The sequence below is a fragment of the Cetorhinus maximus genome, chromosome 2 (assembly GCF_964194155.1).
Source record: "Cetorhinus maximus chromosome 2, sCetMax3.hap1.1, whole genome shotgun sequence".
Taxonomy (NCBI): domain Eukaryota; kingdom Metazoa; phylum Chordata; class Chondrichthyes; order Lamniformes; family Cetorhinidae; genus Cetorhinus; species Cetorhinus maximus.
This window is the reverse complement of record NC_135880.1, coordinates 92,964,339-92,983,520: the sequence shown is the minus strand read 5'-3', so window position 1 is coordinate 92,983,520 and position 19,182 is coordinate 92,964,339. Positions and strand designations below refer to the sequence as shown.

At 46.1% G+C, this 19,182-nt stretch overlaps 1 protein-coding gene across 1 annotated transcript in view; it reads left to right on the top strand.

Moving 5' to 3' along the window:
• LOC144695939 (AN1-type zinc finger protein 5-like) overlaps nucleotides 1–19,182 on the top strand; it is a 506,091-nt gene that overhangs the window by 418,342 nt on the left and 68,567 nt on the right. The gene's annotated exons all lie outside the window — the stretch shown is intronic.

Sequence of the window (19,182 nt, the reverse complement as noted above, 5' to 3'; positions counted from 1 at the left end):
TGCATCATTCAGAACATTTCTTGTGGCAACCTCTGCTGTCCACCAATCGGTTTCCAATATTCAAAATACGAGTTTCTCAATGATGTCATTTGTAGCCAATCACAGCCTTGGATGCCACCAGAGTTGGTAAATTCCTTCCTAGTCTCCTTCCCATCTAGCTTAAAAACAGGGAGATGTCAAATTCCAAAAACCTGCAAGTATGAGCCAATGAGACTTTATGTAACTGCACAAATTGTCCCAGTGGTTAATATTACTAATGCAGCAGGTTAATTATACTTATTTATGTAGAAAAATTTGTTGGTAAAATACGTATGGAAAATATTTACTTGAACGTGCCTCGGGCACAGGCCCCAGTGTTTTGCATCATTTGCATCGCCCACCCTGGCCCTGGCTAAAATACACAAAAAGATTGAGACTCCCTGTGGACTGGAATGCGCAGTCTCGCTAATGGATAAAGATGCGAGGAATGAATGCCAATTGCATCCCAGCCTATGTTCCCGTCCATCATTGAAGGAGGTTATGAAAGGATTGAGGCAGCCGAAAAGACTGATGAGAGGCCATACCTCATGGGCCACAGTTGTCATCCCTTACCTCCTTGGCCCCTCCGAGTCAGGAAAGCTCCCTGTCACAAGGCCCTGTGACAGAGGCTTCCTCTGCAAGGACGCAGGAGCAGCAGCCTGTAGAGGAGCCCCCACACACACCTCCAAGATGAGGATGGTAACCGTGGGCATCTCAATCAGTTGCAGAAACAAGGAGCAGGCTGCCTCCATCTCATCCTCAGCCACTGGGGAGCACCTCATTGGACTGGGCCTGAGCATAAGACGACATGCCATTAGCAGCATTTGATGGATCATCTGAATGAAGTTATCTGTTTCTTTCCTCATTTGATTTATATTGTTACAATAATATTGTTTATTGATATAGGTCAATCTTGTTTGTGTGTGTTAATGGATTGTTGTGGAAACTGAAAAGAAGCCCAAGGGGGAAAGCGGAGGACCAGTGTGTTGGAGCACGGCTTTGCGCAGGTGCCTTGTCCATGATGTGGAGTGATGGTGGCAGTGGAGACCCCATGTTTCACGTCTTTAGGTGGCACTAGGATTATCCAGACGTGTGTGCTTACTAGGTAATTTATCTTGGTTGGTAGTCGAGTTTTGCAGTCATCTGCCATAGGCCTGGGAGCCACTCAGGTGAACTGCTGAATCAGCATGGCCCTTGCGGCCATACTAGGTCTTCTGCAGCACCCCCTTCATCCTCCTCTTCCTCCTTGTCTTCTTCCTCCCGTCAACCTCTAAGAGTTATGTATCTGTCCTTCCTCCTCATCCAGCTCCACACTTTTTTATATAGTCATGGTGTGTTGCATGCAGCAGATGACCAACATAAGGGTCAATCTGGCTGGCTCATACTGGAGGGTACCACCCAGCCAGTCAAGGCAATAGAAACGCACCTTTAACATACTGATGGTCCACTCAATGCAGGTTCGTGTTCGGAGATTGCTCTGGTTGTAGCACCTCTCTGCCTCCATGTCTGGGTTCCTGTTGGGTGTCAGGAGCTACCTCTTCAGGGAATAAAGGAATCATGACAGCTGCCTGGGAACTGAGCGCACACTTACACGATGTGCTTCCTGTGGTCATAGTCCAGTTGGATATTCAATGAGTGGAAACATTTTCTGTTAAGGAATCTGGCTGGTCTGTCGATACCTTGATGACTACAGGGATGCCATCGACGACCATCTGAATCTAGGAAATACATCCATGGTGGCAAAGCCCAATGCTTTCTGTACCTGCACAGTCCCCTTGCCATCTGAAAGGGGGCATTCCTGACCTGCCTGATCACATGATGAGCTGCCAACTGCAAGATGCCACCCAAGTCTGCAGCAAACTGCTGTAACAACCCGGAGGTACAAAATTCAGGGCAACAGTGACTTTGATGGTTGCAGGAAGGGGACTGCCATGAGGGCTGCATGGCCTTAGATCATTCTGGAGCAGAAGGCAAAAGTTGTCTGGATAGGCAGATCTCCTACAGCACTGGTACTCTGTCAATTGAAGATAACTGGCTGGTGGGCCGTACATACGATGACTTGGGTAGTGCCTTCTTCTGCTTGCAGCCCCACTCTGTGCCCCTCTGGCCATCTCTCGACCAGGAGATACTTCTGCTGAGCCTCCTGCTCGCTACTCAGCACAATGTCGGAGTAGACTGTGCCCATCTTGAGTCATTGAGCTGCCAGTGGTTTGTGCAGCAGGACTTCCTCTGCCAATCTCTGTTGTCCAAATCATGCCAGCAGCCTGATGCCCCTTACAGAACTCCCACCTCTCGTTAGTAGGAAATACAAGCCTCTCAGCACCAACAATGGCGACTCTGTCTGATTCACATTTGCTTCCTGCAACCATGATGTTTTTTATTCACTCAAGGGATGTGGGTGTCACTGGCTAGGCCAGCATTTATTTCCCATCCCTAATTGCCTTTGAGAAGATGGTGGTGAGCTGATTTCTTGAGTCGCTGCAGTCCATGTGGTGTAGGTACACCCACAGTGCTGTAAGAGAGGGAGTTCCAGGATCTTGACCCAGTGACAGTGAAGGAACAGTGATATATTTCCAAGTCAGGGTGGTGAGTGGCCTGGAGGAGAAATCCCAGGTGGTTGTTGTCCCCTGTGTCTGCTGCCCTTGTTCTTCTAGATGGTAGTGGTCGTGGGTTGGAAGGTGCTGTCTAAGGACCCTAGGTGAGTTCCTGTAGTATATCTTGTAGATGGTGCACACTGTTGCCACTGTGAGTTGGTGGTGGAGGGAGTGAATGTTTGTGGATGGGGTGCCAGTCAAGTGGGCTGCTTTGTTCTGGATGGTGTCAAGCTTCTTGAGTTTTGTTCAAGCTGCACTCATCCAGGCAAGCGGAGAGTATTTCATCATACTCCTGGCTTGTTCCTTGTAGATAGTGGCCAGGCTTTGGGAAGTCAGGAGGTGAGTTATTTGCTGCAGGTTTCCTAGCCTCTGACCTGCTCTTGTAGCCACAGTATTTATATGGCTAGTCCAGTTCGGTTTCTGGTCAATCGTAACCCCCAGGATGCTGATAGTGGGGGCTTCAGCGATGGTAATGCCATTGAACATCAGGGCGAAATGGTTGGATTCTCTCTTGTTGGAAATGGTCATTGCCTGGCACTTGTGAGGCGCGAATGTTACTTGCCACTTAGTCAGCCCAAGCCTGGATATTGTCCTGGTCTTAATGCATTTGGACATGGACTGCTTCAGTATCTGAGGATGAATGGTGCGAGCACTTCTGACCTCATGATGGAAGGAAAGTCATTGATGAAGCAGCTGAAGATGGTTGGGCCGAGGGCATTAGGCTGAGGAACTCCTGCAGTGATGTCCTGGGACTGAGATGATTGACCTCCGACAACCACAACCATCTTCCTTTGTGCTAAGTATGATTCCAACCAGTGGAGAGTTTCCCCCGGTTCCCACTGACTCCAGTTTTGCTAGAGCTCCTTGATGCCACACTCAATCAAATGCTGCTTTGATGTCAAGGGCAGTCACTCTCACTTCATCTCTGGAGTTCAGCACTTTTGTCCATGTTTGGACCAAGCTTGTAATGAAGTCAGGAGCCGAGTGACCCTGGAGGAACCCAAACTGAGCATCAGTAAGCAGGTTATCGCTAAACAAGTGCTGCGTTATAGCACTGTTGATGACCCCTTTCAATACTTCACTGATGATCAAGAGTCTGATGGGGCAGTAATTGGCTGGTTTGGATTTGTCCTGCTTTTTCTGCACAGGACATTCCTGGGCAATTTTCCACATTACTGGGTAGATGATGGCCTTTGAATGACTGTCAAGAGACATGGTGGGGGTAAGCAAAGATAAATTTCTGGATGCTCAAGATGCAGGAGTATCATATGGCAGCTGGTGCTATCACTCCCTCCCCATCTAACATACCATCTCATATTGCCACATACAAGCCCCAATGAGGACTGCAGTATGTAAGTGGAGTGTAAGAGGTCATTGAACTATTTGCGGCACTGGACCCCATTGCTGATGACCTCTGCTGCTATCTCCATCCTAGCTTGCTTGATCAGGCAGGTCTCTTTTTCCCATCGCTTGGGAAAAGAAACTCCTGTCTCTCCCATGCAGCCTGGAGGAAAACCTGCAGGGAGGCATCGCTAAACTGTGGTGCTACCTGATGTCTTCCCTTTGGTATGTCCCATGGACCATCCTTATCATCTCCTTGACTCAACAATTGAGCCGCAAGACATCTGAGATTGGATTGGAAGGCAAACATCAAGACATTGGATTGAGCAATGGCCAGATTCTGGGGTTGCTGGATTATACAATGTTTAGCCTCTAGGGTAGATGGATTGCACAATGGGTCAGCTTTCAGGTTGGAGGGGTCCACTCCAGAGGAAGTGCCTTTTCTGAATTGCTACTGTGAAATTTGGAGCCTTCTAAGCAGGCCTGAATACAGGGAGGCCTTTAAAAATGGCGCCAGCACCTGCCATCGCATCAGGTGGCACTAAGATCAGCACTTTGTGGCCTGCCCCCATTTCAGGATTGGATGGGCCCCATATTTCCAGGCCACTAATTGGCTGGGCACGATGTAACTGCAGCTGGCTGGCCGCATTCCTCCCATGAGGCGATAGTAGCCGCTTCCAAGGCCACCACCGAGAGCATGCTGGGCATACTAAACTCATCCATAAACACGCTGCTAGTGGCAGCAGGAGGACCACATTCATGCAATGCTATCCTCCATTACTTATGGTCAGTTTTCAGCTCTTAAAGGGGGTTGCATTTGGGCTGGAACTGGCTAGGGAAGACAGTGTGCCCAAGAAGAACATTAAAATATGGCACAACAGGGCAGGGAGCATGCACCAATGTCCTTTGATACTGCTGGAATTCTTGGTGGTGGAGGGCATGGATAGGAGGAGAGAGGTTCTCTAACTACAAGGGGCCAGGAGGCCCTTCAGAAAATGTGTGCAATAATGTGGGACCAGGTAGCTGTGGTGACTTCACACAAATGGTCAAAGTCAGTGAATTCATTTTCAAATACCATAACCTAGTAACTGCAACACTGGACTCATAACCAGCTTAATGTACCATACCACCATTACTCATCAATTTCTATTAAGTTATGACTCATACCTCACATCCATAACTTCACCTCATCTCTATACAATGCTGCAATGCTCACACCCACATCTCACAGCTTGCACACATTGCCAGGTGTTCAACCATGACAGCCACATTGCCCGTACCAGGCTCATTTATACCCGTCCCTCTCTTTTGTAGGACAATGTGATGCATGATCGGAGGCAGCAGGAGCTAATCAGCAGTGTACAGAATGGTTACAAGTCCTTACCCCAAGGAGGAAAATGATCACTATCATTGGTGCATCTATTGCTGAAGGCCAGCATCAGAGCTGAAACAATCAAAGATAATGGTATCCTGATAGCTAATCCTCCTTCTTACGTTCCATTAACCCCTCATCCTATAACCTCATCTGATTTACAAGTTGCAGATAGTGCAAACATGCAGCCCTTGCCTTCCAGCACTCCACTCTACCCCACCATAACCTTACGCTTGTGTTGTTTTCTTTTCAGCTAGCTAAGGACTTGTGGTGTGTAATATATATTTAAGAAGTATGTTATAATGGAAGATCACATGATCTTAGTATCCAATAGCAGAGTAGTGTTGGCTACCTCAGTCATCAATAGTCTTTAGTTAGAGTCTGTAATGTAGAGACAGGGTTTGAGTTGAAAGCACACAAGGGTAGCTGCTGAGTTCTTTTGTAAATAAATATAGTGTGTTCTACCTAAGAACTGTCTGCTGACCGACTCTGTCTACGGTACCAACTCAGCCATCCCCATGCAAGCGTGCAACCTGGATCCATGAGTCCAACCAATCTAGTGACTAGGATCTAACAAACTGGCGACGAGGAAAAAGCAAGAAAAAGCAAGGAAGGACGGGAAAAAAGCAAGAAAAAGCGAGAAAAAAGTGAAGGTACAATAAGCTGGCTTCAAGAATAAAACAAGTTACCAAAGAAAATCAAGAGAAACAAAATCGGGCTCGGTTATTGTAAGTAGAATTTCCATCCTAATCACCGAAGCAATCCCTTCAAAGCATGCCGTAATTTGGAAGAATTGATCTTTTCAATCCAGCCATGAATGATTGGTCTCATTATATTGAATGCTTCATGTTCTTTTTTCAAGCGGACGACATTGCGAGGGAGGAGAAAAGGCGAGCGATCCGCTTATCCACGTGTGGGAATAAGACCTATGGATTGATTCGAAATTTGACAGATTCAAAAAGTTTTGATGACTTAGTGAACCTCGTGAAGAGTCATTACCAGCCAAAGCCCTCAGTAATGATACAACGGTTCAAATTTAACTCAAGAAATAGAGGCCCAGGGAAGACAGTTGTGTGTTATGTGGCAAGTTTGAAACAGTTAATAGAACATTGTGAGTATGGTACATCTATAAATGATATTCTTATAGATCGTTTGGTGTGCGGCATAAATGAAAATACAATTCAGAAGAGATTACTGTCCGAGACAAACTTGGATTTTAAGAAGGCGCTACAGATAGCACTGGCCATGGAAAGCACAGTAAGGGATTCGAAAGCCATACAGGGAACGCAAAATGGCACCATCCTCCACGTTAGGCGGGAAGCCCCAGCCAAAAAGGGCATGAAAATGCAAGGCTCTGCTAAGAAGCAGGAAGCAGCCACTGCTAGTAAACAAATAAAAAGAAATGACTTAGCAGCAAAAACATGGAATAATGGTAATAGAGGTGGAAGCAGACCACCTTGTAATGAATGGAAGTTTAAAAAAATCAAATGTTTTTATTGTCATCAAAACGGACACCTCATGAAACATTGCAAGGATAGAATCAGGCAGACTATGTAGAGCATGAAGTAACAGATTCAGATACTTATTCATTATAAAATTTTAAGGTGAGAAGAACAGTGCCAATCTATGTAACAGTGAGAGTGAATAATAGACCTGTTAGAATGGAGGTGGACACAGGAGCTTCCATTACGGTAATTAGTAAACATACTTTCAAATGTTTGAATTATGGGGAACATAAATTAAATTTGGAAGGAACAAATGCCAAATTGAAAACTTACACGGGAGAAGACATCAAAGTCAAAGGCATAAACAAGGTTACTGTACAATATGGAAGCCAATCGGTAAAACTACCCTTAATGGTGGTAGCAAGCGAGGGGGCCAAGCCTCCTTGGACAAAACTGACTGAAGGAAATTAAATTGGAATGGGCTGAAATCTTCCAGCTGAGAGCCAGTGAGCTACCTGAGCTATTATAAAAATACATCTCAGTCTTCAAGGATGAACTTGGGAAGATCCAGGGGCTGCAAGCAAAAATTGATGTGGACCCAGAGGCAACCGCCCAATTCATGAAGGCAAGACCAGTACCTTATGCAATGCGATATAAGGTCAATACCAAACTGGACATATTAGAGAAACTGAGAGTTATACAACCTGTGCAGTTCTCAGAATGGGCAGCACCAATAGTCCCGTCTTTAAACCCGACCAAAGTGTTTGAATTTGTAGAGACTACAAATTGAACAAGTTCTTCACAATTGGTCACAAGAGCAGGAATCCGATGAAATGAAACCTTGTTTTCACAGAAGATATAAAATAGCCAACCAGGAGGGTATCTTATTGTGGGGAGCATGAGTGATTGTTCCTCCAAAAGGACGAAAGCCATTGTTAATTGAACTACATAGTGCACAACCAGGAATTTCCTGATTGAAGACCATAGCACGCAGCTATCTATGGTGGCCTCAGATGGATGGAGAAATAGAGAGCTTAATTAGAATTGTCTGCATTGTCAACAAGTGCGAAAGTTACCTCAAACAGCTCCGTTACACCCTTGGGAGCGGCCAGAAAGACCATGGGTGCAACAACACATTGACTATGTGTGACCTTTTATGGGAACAATGTTTTTGCTTATTGTTGATGCACATTCAAAATGGATGGATATAAATGAAGTGAAGCCACAAATATCTGCTACAATTGACAAACTACATCAAAGTTTCGCCATCAACAGACTACCGAAAGTGGTTATATCAGATAACGGCATGGCATCTACGAGTGCTGAGTTTCAGCAGTTTATCAGCCTCAATGGTGTGACTCATGTAAAAACTTCACCGTACCATCCTTCCTCAAATGGGCTGGCCAAGAGAGTGGTTCAAACATTCAAGACTGGCATGAAAGAATTAATTGGAGATTCCATAGCGACCAAGTTAGCACATTCTATTTTCCATTATAGGATAACCCCTCACACAACAACAGGTGTCACACCTGCAGCATCGTTGATGAAATGCCGTCTCAGAGTGAGATTGAGCTTAATAATGCCAAATTTAGGGGGGAAGGTGGAAAGGGGTCAGGGAAGTCAGAAAACTGGACATGACTGACATAGTTGTGACAGGACGTTTACCAAAGGAGAGACAGTATATGTGAAGAATTATGGAGAAGGACCCAAATGGTTATCGGGTGAAATAAGTGCAGTGACTGAACCTCTTTCTTATCACGTGACAGTGGAAGACCAAGTTATACGGAGACATGTGGATCATATCAGGAGAGAAACAAAATACCAAGAAATTATACCATCAGTGTTCACGACTGAGTCAACGTCTCCTTTTGAAAGAACTCAACCGAGTACAGATATGTACCTGCAAGAGTTGAGGAAACAAATTTGCAGGTGCACACCAAAGAACCTGATGTTCAGAGAACTCCAGAAAAGGAGTTTCCTGACAAAGCATCTGAAGCTGTAGAGCTGAGACATTCTACACGCATAAGGGAACCCCCAGAACGACCGAATTTGTAAATTACTTATCTGTGTAAATAATTTGATATTTTGAGAAAAATGTAGTTGTAACTGTAAAAAGCATTTCTGAGTAAAGGGGGAGGGGTTCGGTAACCTGATATGTAATATATCTTTAAGAAGAATGTTATAATGGAAGATCACATGATCTTAGTATCCAATATCAGAGTAGCGCAGGCTACCTCAGTAGTCAGTAGTCAATAGTTTGTAATGTAGAGACAGGGTTTGAGCTGAAAGCATACAAGTATAACTGTTGGGTTCTTTGATAAATAAATAGAATATGTTCTGCCTAAGAACTATCTGCTGACCTACTCTGTCTACGGTACCAACTTGGCCATCCTGAAACAAGCATGCAACTGTGTCCGTAAGTCCAACCAAACTAGTGATCCAACAGAACGGCAACCTGGCTAGGTATTGGTGACAGAATAAGAAATGGAAGGGTAGTAAGGAAGAAGAATCACCATCACTTGCTCTCTCACCTGCAGCAATCAGTCTGATACGGAATCTGCGTATACTTCAGACGATAGCTTAGAGGCATGATTTGCATACGGAGACACTGAGCTGCAACCAGGAGAGAGGACAAAGGTAGTGCGGGTGCTAGCTCACCAGAGGTTGATGTCGTATGCAATGCCTACTGCAGAGAACTCAAATGAAGACTTTGATAGAGAAACCTACAGAAGAAGACTGATAGGTATACACAGTAATTTGCTTGGTGCATTGGGAAGCCTACCAGAAAGCCTATGGTCAATATCAAGGAGCATGAAGGAGTCTGGCACCAGCTTGGCACAGGGTTTTGTGCAGAGCTTATAATTCAACCTTTCCAGCATGGAAGTGGCAGCCAACTTCATTTGCATACTTAAGGATCTAGCCATGATGCAGAGTTTGATGGCTGATGTTTCAGCTTCCATTTCAGCACAAGCGGAAGCCACCCAATGTCCAAGCGCTGTCACGGAAACTCAGACTGCTTTCAAACAAGCTCAGCTTGCTGCCATGTTGGCACAGATTGCTGCCATCGTGGAGGAAGTTACCAGTGTTCAAAGGGGTTTGTAGGGTCTCACAGAAGCCCAGTAATTTGCCCTCCAACAGATTACTGGATTGTTGAGATGCAGCCCCAGGAGCACAGCAGTGCTTCCCGGGAGCACAAGCCTGCTGTCGTCTATCACGATGACAGCAATTTTCCTCTCATCAATGCCATTCAACAAGTTGCCTGTTATACTATGATGGAACAGTCTGAAGCAGGGTCTCCTAGTTCCAGAGCTGCTCGAGTCATCCTCCAAGGCCTTTCCAACAGAAAGTCAGCAGTCTTCCACCAGTCATGCTGCAACACTGGGGTGGCACTGCAGAGCACTAGGATAAGACAGACGTTAAGAGAATGCACAAGGAGGATGTGACATGTGTTGGACAGAGCCGCATGCTCAAGCAATCATGGAGACAGCCCATGGCTTGAACCCTTTACTGTATACAAGTACATAGTTCTTGTAGTTAATAAATACATACAGTTAACCTATTTAAGACTACGAAGACTTCATTAAGGTCTACCGAACCTTATCCAACATCCTACAACACTGTCCTGAGCTGACCTTTTGCTTTATTGCAAGTGTTGGAGACCGAGGACAAGAGGTCAGAGTAGGAATGGAGGAGTGAATTAAAATGAAAGACCAACTAGATGTTTGGGTTCACATGAATGGATTGAAAGGGGACATTCTACAAAGCAGTCACCCAATCTGTGTTTGGTCTCCAAAATGTAAAGGGAGCCAGATCGTCAGCAGCGAATACAGCATAATTAAAAAAAGTACACTTAAATCATTGTTTCACCTGGAAGAGACGTGTTTGGGGCCCTAGAAGATGAGAAAATGGGAGATAATAGGACAGGTGTAGTATCGCCTGCATTTTCATGGGAAGGACCTATGGGAAAGGGAGGAGTTGTCGGATGTGATTGATGAAGGCCAGGGTGTCGGTGAGGGAACAATCCCTTTGGAATGCTGAAATGGTACCGTAGTCAGTCCGGCCAGAAATGGTTTGTGCTGGTTGCCTCTTCCCTTCCTCCTCCTCTTCCTCTTTCTCAGCTGCTCATGCAGCAGATCGCCATGACTGTTGAGGTCCCACTCTGCTGAATATTGTAGGATTCCTTCAGAGCAGTTGAGGCAGAATAAGTATTGTATGAGCACCCTAATGGTCTGCTTGATTACATTTTGTGTGGCAGGATGGCTTTCATTGCATGCACATCTGGGTGGGTTGCACTCTGACATCATGAACCATGCTGTCAAAGAATAATCATTGTCGTCCATCCTTTGGTTTGTCGTGGTGACTCAAACTTTTTAATATTCTTTCATGTATGTGGGCATCAGTGGCAAGGCCGGCATTTGTTGCCCATTTCTAATTGCCCTTGAGAAGGTAGTGGTGTGCCACCTTCTTGAACTGCCACAGTCCATCAAGTGTAGGTACACCCACAGTGCTGTTAGTAAAGGAGCTCTAGGACTTTGATCCAGCGATAGTGAAGGGACGGCGATATAGTTCCATATCAGGGTGGTCTGTGGTTTGGAGGGGAACTTGCAGGTGGTGGTGTTCCCATGTGTTGGCTGCTCTTGTCCTTCTAGGTGGTAGAGGTTGCAGGCTTGAAAAGGTGCTATTAAAGGAGTCTTGGTGAGTTGCTGCAGTGTTTCTTATATATGGTACACACTGCCACCTCTGGTATTGGTGGTGGGGGGACTGAATGTTTAGGTTGGTGGATTGGGTGCTGATCAAACAGTCTGCTGTGTCCTGGATGAGTGTTGTTGGAGCCGTACACATCCAGGCAAGAGAAGACTATTCCATCACCATCCTGACCTGTGCCTTGTAGATGGTGGACAGGTTTAGTGGGGTCAGGAACTGAGTTATTTGCTGCAGGATTCCTAGCCTCTGACCTGCTCTTGTAGCCACAGTATTTATATGGCTGGTCCTGTTCAGTTTCCGGTTAATGGTAACCCCCAGGATGTTGATAGTGGGGGATTCAGCAATGGTAATGCCATTGAATGTCAAGGATAGATGCTTTGATTTTCTCTTGTTGGATGTGGGCATTGCCTGGCACTTTCCATTTGGAGCCTGCTCGGCTGGCCTGAATGCAGGGAGGCCTTTAAAAATGGTGCCAGCACCTACCACTGCTTCAGGGGGTGCTGAGATTGGAGCTCCATGGCCTGCCACCATGTCAGCATTGGATGAGCTCCACTTTTCCAGGCTCTTCATTGGCAGGGCAGTACATGATTGTGGCTGGCTGGCCACTTTCGTCCCATGCGGCGATGGCACCCACTTCAGGGCCACTGCTGAGACCCAAGCTACACACACTAAACACATTCCTAAACATACTAAGGACTAGGTTTATGTAACTGTTAGTTGACACTTATCAGCCTAAGCTTGAATGTTGTCCAGGTCTTGCTGCATTTGGATATGGTCTACTTTAGTATCTGAGGCATTACGAATGGTGCTGATCATTGTATAATCATCAGCGAACATCCCCACTTCTGACCTCATGGTGGAGGGAAAGTCATTGATGAAGCATCTGAAGATGGTTGGGCCTAGGACACTACCCTAAGGAACTCCTGCAGCGATGTCCTTGGACTGAGATGATTGGCTTCCAACAACCACAACCATCTTCCTTTGTGCTGGGTATGACTCCAACCAGTGGAAAGTTTCCCCCCCAGTTCCCATTGGTTGCAGTTTTGCAAGGACTCCTTGATACCACACTCAGTGAAATGCTGCATTTATGTCAAAGACTGACACTCTCACCTTACCTCTGGGATTCAGCTCTTATGTCCATGTTTGTCATGACATTTGAGCTCCAAATTGGCAGCACTGGCATCAATTAGCAGATTGGTATCATGACCTGCCTATTCTACAAACGTCTGATGGACAATCCTTGTGCATGTGCTAATGTATTTGCCAAAATAGAATCTGGAGTGCCTCGCACCAGATGAATGCTTTGGTGCCATTATGTAGGCAACGCATATGCCAAAACCAGTGTAATGCAACTGAATTTTGAAGCTCAGGTCTTAACATTGCACTTAAGGAACAAAATTAAAGTTACGTCCTATTCCACATATAATAAACTATTAAGTTTATGACATGTAACTACAAAAATAACTCTAGCTACTAGGGCAAAAAAGTGTAATAACAACTCTCCTGGGTTGCCTGCTGCCAGATGGATTCCTGCATTTTTACGCTCACTTTCAGTGGTTAGCTGGCTGGCAGGATGTAAACAAAGCTCAGCTTCTAATATCGGCCAGTCTTCCCACAGCAACTCCCAAGTGGACAGCCCATACTTACCACCAGCTTCCTGCACGTAAATTAAAATTTCTCCTTATGCCGAATGTAAAAAGAAGCCACACAATAATTATCCAACCTCCCACATCCCTACAGTCCCAGGAAAACACAATTGCTCGATGTTCCAAAGCCTCAGGGCCTGATTATTACCCTGCCAAGTTCTACAAGCCCAATTCCTGGAGTTCACTCCTCTTATACTGAAACTCTTACATTATGGCCTGAATTTTTGGCCAGCCAGCGGGGAAACGTGCACTGAGAAATGCTCAGCACTGTCGGTGGGGCAGGAAGAGGGTGGGCACCAACCTAACTCAGCGTGCAGGTGAGCACTTCTAGTGAGCTCCCTGAAGGCAGACAGTTGCCCCAGGGAGCTGCAGACCTCCACAAAATAAAGGACATGACAAAAATGCTGCAAAATATGTCCATGCAGCACAATCAAGCAACTGAAAGCATACCTCATAAAAAAACCAGTCCCCAAATATATCTTTTTATTTTATTTCCCCACGGAGATTTCATCCTGCCCTGGATCGAGGTTTGAGCAAAAATGTGAATGCTGCCTGGGAGAATGGCCTGCTCGCCAACCATAAATGTGGACGGGCCACGTAAAATTGCTATGTATTGCCTTCTTAATGGGCTTAGTTGCCGGCTTAATTGTCGGCAGGCACGCTTTCGACTGCTGCACAAACCCGCCGAGCAAAATATCGCAGGAGTGTGCAATGACATCAGGATCCTCGCCCGGTGTCATCTCACGCTATTTCAAATCCGTTTGGGTTGGGCGTGCGCCCACCCACGGGACATAAAATTATGGCCTACCTGTTGGAGACAAAGATCCCCCAGGCACTGTCAGTGGAGCCACAATCATATTATTATGCAGGAAGTGTAAGAACCGGCTAGGGTGCTCATCATAAAAACCCATGTAACTCCTCAATGCTGATTACAAAACACTGGGCAAGATCTTGGCCTCCAAACTAAATGCAGTCATCCCTGGGCTAGATAACATATAACAAGAAATCTTTATAATGGATCACTTCTCAAGGGATGCCAGCAGCTAGCTGTTCAATGTGATGTGCTGCTACAGTTGGACTAGCACACCTGCCCTGGTCCATTTCCTGGATACAGAAAAAACACTTGGCCCAGTCAATCAGTGTTTCTCAAGAAAATGAGCTTTGGTAACATATGTGAGGAGGTTGCTTGTAATCCTGTATTCATACTTTGCATCTACATTGTGCACTGATGACCTCAACTCCCTCAAATTCCCACTACTTCAAGGGACAAAACATAAATGTTCCTTCTATTGCTATAGAACTTTTGAGAATAAGCATTATAGTGAACCCAGGCATCCACTTAAGTAGTGAACACACAAACTATTCTTTTAACATGCATATGAAACTTCTCAGGTTTAGTGGCTTCTGACACCCATTAGTGGTCTGAGGTTTTTATGTTATGGGAGTTGATGCACACTGCCCCATATCTACATGTACAACAGACCACAAGGCCTGCAGCGGTTCAAGAAGGCAGCTCACCGCCACCTTCTCAAGGACAATTAGGGGTAGGCAACAAATGCTGGGTTTGCCAACGATGCTCATATCCCATGAACAGATATTTAAAAATTACTTAGAGACATAAAATAGAATCCACTTATGATCTGAATGAAATATTCACGTCTTTCGCACAAATTTGTCTTTGATTTCTCTTAATAAAACAGAATATGGATTGAGTATGAACACCAAAAAAATAAAAACAACGGTAGTTGGAAGGAATGCATTAGAAGAAGTTAGAGTGAAGATTGAAGTGGATGGTGTCGCACTGGAACAAGTAGATAAGTTTGTCTATTTAGCACAAACGAAGATGGCAGGTGTGATGCAGAAGTTAGAAGAAGAATAGAGATAGCTGGAAGTAATTTTGTGAAGATGAGGGATGTGTTAACAAGAAAACTCAAGCTTGTAACAAAAAATCTCTTAAATGCTACATTATAGTCACTGTCCTGTATGCATCAGAAACCTGGACAATAAGTAAAGATCCGTGGAAGAAAATAGAGGCCTTTGAAATGTGGATGTTAAGACGTAGGCTAAAAAATTCCATATACAGACCATAAAACCAATGAAGAGGTGCTTAAAATTGCAAGAGAAAAAGTACCCCAAAAAGTGACATCCAGAAAAGAAAAGCTAGAGCAAGATAGATCCTTCTAGTTTCTTGCTTAACAAGGGGCTGAAAGGTTATCGGGCTAGGCAGGAATGTGGGGTTGAGGTTACATTCAGATCAGCCATGATCTTATTGAATGGTGGGGCAGGCTCAGGAGGTCGAGTGGCCTACTCCTGCTCCTATGTTCGTATGTTCGTAAAACGTCAGTATTTCAGCGATTTGATCAGAGCTGAAAAGCTACAGAGATATCTTCAAGAGATAAGGTGGAGGGCAGCAGAAAGAGGGGTTGACCTCGGCATAGCCGGATGGTGGACATCATAGAGTGGTTGCAGACAAGCTATAGTGGATGTCTGAGAATGGCACAAGACAGATCAGCATGACCGTCCATGACCGCAGATTTCCTGGTAAGAGCAGCTCCAAGCAGCAGCAATAAAACACTAGTGGGGGAGCTTGATACAGAATGATAGTCATGATCAGATTCAGTTAGTTCAATCAATATAATTTATCTTCATATAATGACACATAGGGCAGAATTTTGCCCTTAGCAGGCAGTCTTGGCGGGGTTAGGAAGGCAAATGCAATGTTGGCATTTATTTCGAGAGGACTAGAATATAAAAGCAGGGATGTGCTGCTGAGGCTTTATAAGGCTCTGGTCAGACCACATTTAGAATATTGTGAGCAATTTTGGGCCCCTTATCTCATGAAAGATGAGCTGGCCCTGGAGGGGGTCCAGAGGAGGTTCACGAGAATGATCCCAGGAATGAAAGGCTTAACATATGAGGAACGTTTGAGGACTCTGGGTCTATACTCTATGGAGTTTAGAAGGATGAGGGGGGGATCTGATTGAAACTTACAGAATACTGAAAGGCCTGGATAGAGTGGACGTGGGGAAGATGTTTCCATTAGTAGGAGAGACTAGGACCCGAGGGCACAGCCTCAGAGTGAAGGGAAGACCTTTTAGAACAGAGATGAGGAGAAACTTCTTTAGCCAGAGAGTGGTGAATCTATGGAATTCATTGCCACAGAAGGCTGTGGAGGCCAGGTCATTGAGTGTATTTAAGACCGAGATAGAGAGGTTCTTGATTGGTTAGGGGATCAAAGGTTACGGGGAGAAGGCGGGAGAATGGGGTTGAGAAACTTATCAGCCATGATTGAATGGCGGGGCAGACTCGATGGGTCAAATGGCCTAATTAATCTGCTCCTATGTCTTATGGTCTTATGGGCGGTTGGGAAGTCGACCGCCGCCCGTGATCGGGACCAGATCGCGATTTCACGCTGGTGGGCCAATTAAGGGCCACCCAGCGTGAAATGCGAGCGGGAGCGCTGAGCGCTGCCTGGGAGGGGTGGGGGGGTGGGAAAACAGGATGAGTGTGAACTTCACGCATGCACGCAAATGAAGCATTATTAAAAAAAGAAAATAAAAATGTAATAAAGCACGTCCTCTCATGTGACTCTGTCACATGAGCAGGTACATGTTATTTATTCAATTTTAAAACTTTTATTTTATTTTTATTTGCTTTTGGAAACCTCATCCTGCCCGTGGATGAGGTTTCCAAAAGAAATGCACAGGCCGCTTGGCCTTTTTTGCCTGCCCACCATCCATTGGGTTGGACGGGCAGCAAAAAATTTAAGTTAATTGATTATTTGATGGCCTTAACAGACCTTTTAATTGTCGGTGGGTGCGCTGCTGACTCCGGCGTGCGCCCACCCGCCAACCGAACTATCGCGCGACTGAGCGTTGACGTCGGCACACTCGGCCGACGTCAACACACATCATTTCACGCTCGGGCAGGTCAGGCGCGTGCCCGCTCGCCAAGCAAAAATTTATGCCCATAGTACAGAAGACACCATACATTCCTCCTCAGATAAAAAATATCACTTACATGAATCAAATTAAATGCCTTCCAACTGTCCTTCCAATATTTCTGATTTTCTGAATATGTGTGAACGTTATCTCTGCATTTCCTTTTAAAAACCAACTGGCCCTGCCACCTTTTTTTGGTTAAAAGAAATCTGTTCTTCTCACTCTCTTTCTCTTTTTATTTCCTATTTGTTCACAGGCAAGGATCAAAGGAATTTCCTGCACAAAGGATGTGAGGTGATCTAAACAAGTTAATTAATTATTTACGTTTCAGTCTGGAGGGGGTGGGTGGGCACTTCAATTTAGCAGATAAACTGCCTTCCGTTTAGATGCTTTTAATAAAAATCTGAAGCTGCACTTTCCTTAAAAACCGGGGGGTGGAATCTTCCCAGATTTGCACTAAGTGTGATAGCGGGCGAGTAAAATGTCGTTTTACCCGCCAGCCACAAAGGTGGCCACATTCACATCACATCGTCCCAAACCTGCTGCATTAATTATGCATTCCCAGGAAACATGGCGTTTCCATGGTGGGCGGTCTCTTTCGCCTGCCACGCCATCACCTCGCCCATTCATCACACCAGGCACCACCTACGCATGCCAGGCCTACTTATCATCTGGCCTGGCAGGTGTCCTGCTTATACTCTCTCCATCTCTACTCATGCAGGACAAGCTGGCACACAAAAAGAGGGAGAGGTCGCAGACCAGTGGAGGAATGCCTGAAATCAAGGCCCCACGGATTTTGAAAATGGAGCCATCCAGCTAGCCGGCAACAATCTGGACCGGTCCTGTGCTGACAGTGAGGATGCAGTAGTGCAACATCCATCGAACAAGCATGCTGTGAATGATGCGCCCTGTTTCACAGACCACTAATTATCTCCCCATGCTTCCGCATGTACATCTGGGAAACATCAGATGCAGTCCATGATCCAGGGCCTCCAATCAAGCCCCAAAGAAAAGGAATCTGGAGGCACCCTCCTTGAAGTCCCATCACAGCGCTCAACCACATCCTCCACCAGCACAGAAACACACACCTCGGTGGGACCTAGCTTTAGTATCCTCGGGATCACAATCTGGTGAACACATCACACTGTCTAATCCACAGCAGGTGGCGGCAGGGCTTCTCAAGTGTCCAGCATTCGGAGGACTGCTGGAGGCCAGAAATTTGCTGAGTCGAGTCAGATGACAAGACTCTGGATTCTGTCATGTCACAGTTGCTGGAGCTGCAAAGGCAAGCTCGGGAACATCAGGAAGGGAAGTCCGCTGCACTCCTCAGGTTGCAAGGCACGATGGAGGAGTCCATCCGCCTTCAGGCTGAGGTGATAGCGCCAGCATGCCAACGCACTGAGGTTAACACTAGTAGGATGGCAGCCGCCGTGGTCCAGGTCATTGCTCCTGCACTGCTGCACGGGCTCAACTCCATCACTGATACCATAGCTGGCCTCCAACAGTGTATACACGAGATGGGTGCAAGGCAGCTCGATCTCACTACAACTGCCCCTGCTCCAGAAGGAGTCAGCCAGGGGCCCTTGGGCACCCATAGGCAGGAGGATCAGCAAGTGTACTCCCCTGGGGCCATCCATCCAGGTGAGTCTGCGAGTGTCCGGCCCATCCGAATCCCCTCTTCCTGTGACCTCAGCAGCTCCAGATCCATAGGCCGAGAAGGGTGCCACTGCCACACAGCAGGACCCCGAAAGCAGGCTGGGGTCCTCCAGGTCTCGGCCCTCCAAATGACGCCTGCCAAGGTCATCGCAGACAGGGCGTAGCAGTCAGCAGGCTGCCTCCACCTCCGCTGTTGATGTAGCGGCAGGGTTAGGAAAGTTAGGAAGATGTAGCTGCACTGCCTGGGCATGGGAGCTAATCACTTGTACATACCGTTCACTATTGTCGATAAACTCCCAAAAAAGTCTCCTTGCCTATGTCTCCTTGTTCTGATGAGCAATGTTTGTGTCACTCAGATGTGAAACCTTTCTGTACAACATAAAGGGTATCTCAGTCCAGGGTCTCTTCCTATGCTTTGTGCAGCCTTCAGACCAAAGTGATGGACCGGCCTCACACTCCCTGGAC